Source organism: Sturnira hondurensis, unplaced genomic scaffold, assembly GCF_014824575.4.
Source record: "Sturnira hondurensis isolate 20B ecotype Veracruz unplaced genomic scaffold, ASM1482457v3 Scaffold0014384, whole genome shotgun sequence".
Taxonomy (NCBI): Eukaryota; Metazoa; Chordata; class Mammalia; order Chiroptera; family Phyllostomidae; genus Sturnira; species Sturnira hondurensis.
In genome coordinates this window covers 20,247,088-20,250,213 of record NW_028087015.1, presented here as the reverse complement: position 1 = coordinate 20,250,213, position 3,126 = coordinate 20,247,088, and the positions used below count along the sequence as shown (strand labels likewise).

At 38.7% G+C, this 3,126-nt stretch overlaps 1 non-coding gene across 1 annotated transcript; it reads right to left on the bottom strand.

The window, feature by feature from the left end:
* Window positions 1-395: 395 nt before the first annotated feature.
* On the bottom strand, window positions 396-559 carry LOC118998887 (U1 spliceosomal RNA). Its single transcript, XR_005068972.1, has one exon. It is a non-coding gene; the product is annotated as a U1 spliceosomal RNA (small nuclear RNA).
* Window positions 560-3,126: the final 2,567 nt, after the last annotated feature.

Genomic DNA, 3,126 nt, shown 5'->3' with positions numbered 1-3,126 from the left:
GTTCAGCTTACAGAGATGACAACACAGGCAGCTGGACCAGAGGAGATGACAAGAGAGCCATGACTAACAAAGGAGCAGGCAGGTAATGTGTCAGCGGGGACATGGGTATTCATCAGTGTCTTAACGAGAAGGGCTGGGATTAGGGAGAGGCAAGTGGGATAAAACTTTCTTACTGTTGGTTATAAATGTATACAAAGTAAAACTAGTATTTATTTAATGCACTGTAACTTAAAACATTAAAAACATGTAGAATTATAATTTTTATTTCTTCATTAAAAATATCATCAAGGGCAATTGGAAGAATGTTTGCTTTCTCTTCATCATATAGTTTATAATATGGAGTGAGCATCATTTCTATGCCTTGGAAAATTGTCAGATTTCTTTCTTTTTCCTGTCAGGGAAGAGAGCGAACACAGTCCCCGACTGTCACAAACTATGCAGTTGAGTTCCCCCCATTTGGGGAAATCACAGGGGTCCACCCATTCGGAGTGCAATGGATCAGCCTCACCCTGGGAAAACCACCTTCGTGGTCATGGTGTCTCCCCTGCAATGTAAGTATGGCTTATTTCTTTCTAAATTTCAACACTTGACTTTCAAATTTTTTTCCTTTTTGCTTTTATGTCATGAGATATCTCCAAGAGTTCTTCTAATGTAGCTTTCTTGCCAGAGTCACTTTCTCTGAGACATCATTCTTTTTGTCACAACCACATTCTTCGTTTCTGTCGGTAAGTTCTTCACCACTAAGCTCCTCCAGCTGAGTGTCCAATATCTCCCAAACGGTGAGTGTGTCAAGGTTACTGTGGTCAGCTAGGCCTGTGACTCCACTTACTTTCTATGAAAATGTTTTATATATATTTTTATTTTCTATGAAAATTTTACTCCCAACATAATCACTTCTCATTTCTCTGCTGCGCTTTCATCTTTTGTGGCCAATTTCCTCTTCCTGCTACCTGGTTTTATGAAATATCTTGTGGGATTATCACTGATATCAAGAAGAAAATACAACTACGTGCTTTGTTCTTGGTGCATGCACCAAACACCAATAGATTTTGAAGAGTGACATGATTTATCATTGATCAGGACACCCATTGGTCATTTATATATTAATGTGTGGATTGAAGAGCTAGTAGTAAAATGTACCCTTTAGGCAGTTAATATACTGCAGTAACTGAAATTTGAACCATATTGTAGTAACTAAAATTCATGAATAGTCCAATTATGAAATGTAAGAGTTACCTATGTTTTAATATCTCTCTTAATAATCCTGAAGTTAAAACAAGAATTGGCCGAATATAAAACAAGGTACATAATTGGATTTCACATATTTTTCTCCTATTCCCATTCAAAGTATATTTTATTCAAAGTATATATTCATAGTTTCTCAGTTACCTTCTCCTTCCAAAATAATGTATAGTCTAAGAAACTTGTCTATACTAACATACTCACAGAGTTGGACAAAGGGAACTTCTGGGTCCTGTTCTCCCTCCCAGAAAACAAGCACAGGTATTGTCTAACTGCTCAGCAGCCACACTGAGGTCAAGCTCATCCCCACCTCTGGATGACACCTTTCCCTATATAAATCAGAGCCTGGAAGATTTCACAGTCTTCCCTGAAGTAAAACTTCTGTGGGTGACCCAACATCTACGAAGCAGATAAAGCCACTGAAACTTGGAAGATAGTAGTCAGCACCAAGTACCCCAGGTTCACCTGTGGTCTTCTGTGGTGGTAGCAACAGAGGATTCTTAAGGGTCCATCCCTAGTGTTATTGATGCCAAGAAGCAGTGGTAGCAGCAGCAGTGAATTTCCACTGGAAGAGTCCCGTGTTGTGGGGCAGCATACAAGCTTGGTTACCTGGCACTCCAGGAAATTACATCACCAGCCTTGTACCTCATAATCAGTCCCTCTCTGCTTAAATGAGCTAAAGTGGAAATTATTATTTGCAACAAACACCCTGAGAGATACAGACTCTAATTTGCAGGCTAGCTCAATTGATGCTACAGAGCCAACCACTTTCTTTCTTGTGTAGATTTCCTAGAGATAAAAAAGAATTACAGTGAAAGAGAAATTATCTCAGACAACTTATTAAAATAGTTCTACCCAAACCGAATGAACTATAGTCTATCTTCAACTCATTAATTTCTTAAAATTAAATCAACGAGTCAGAGAAATCATACATCTGTGAGTCAAACATGTTTTGATTTTCCTGTTTCATTAAAAATTGACTTTCTAAACACTTAGGTTTCCAGTTCCATGCCCAGAACAATGTCCTAAAACCCACATCTTCTATTAATGGCATGACTTACTAAGAAAGCAACACAGAGCAAAGGCAAGAGATGAAAGACAATAAAAGTTGTAGGAAAAACAATTTAAAAAACTGACTTTGTCCCTTCCAAAGAGGTGGGCCACAGATAAGCACAAGCAAAGAAAATAAATAAGTAAATGTGTTTTAAAATGTCACCGAGACATTTCTTTCTAGTTACAAGCTCAGGTTTAGCCCTGGCTGGTGTGGCTCAGTGGATTGAGTGCCTGACTGCAAAACAAAGGGCCATGGGTTCAATTCCCAGTCAAGGGACATGCCTGGGTTTCAGGCCAGGTCCCCAGTAGGGGGCACACAGGAGACAACCACACACTGATGTTTCTCTTCCTCTTTTTCTCCCTCCCTTCCCCTCTCTCTAAAAATAAGTAAACAAAATATTTTTTAAAAAAGCTCAGGTTTACCTTTTCAGTCTCAAATATTAAAAACGGCTATATTCTCTACCATGTCCCCCCGCCATAAATAGTATTTAGAGTTAGATCTCTGGAGCTGAATGTCCTACGCTGTTATCCAAGCTCAGGTCAAACTGCCTCCCTGTGTCTCAGTCGGTCATTGGAATGGGAGTCTACACCTCCTAGTCTATTAAGATAAGAACTGTGTTCTAAATGTTCTCTAAGATTTCTTCCTGTGCTAACCTGACTACTTTCTATGATCTTGAATGTAAAATTTACATATTCCAGAGCCAAACAATGTTATCAGCACTATGAGCCCACTGTATGCATCCAATGAGAGAAAATAGACACCATGAGAATAGAAGCATTAAGTTCTCTACAGGATTTCTAAATAACAATAGTAATAGTAATAATAAATTC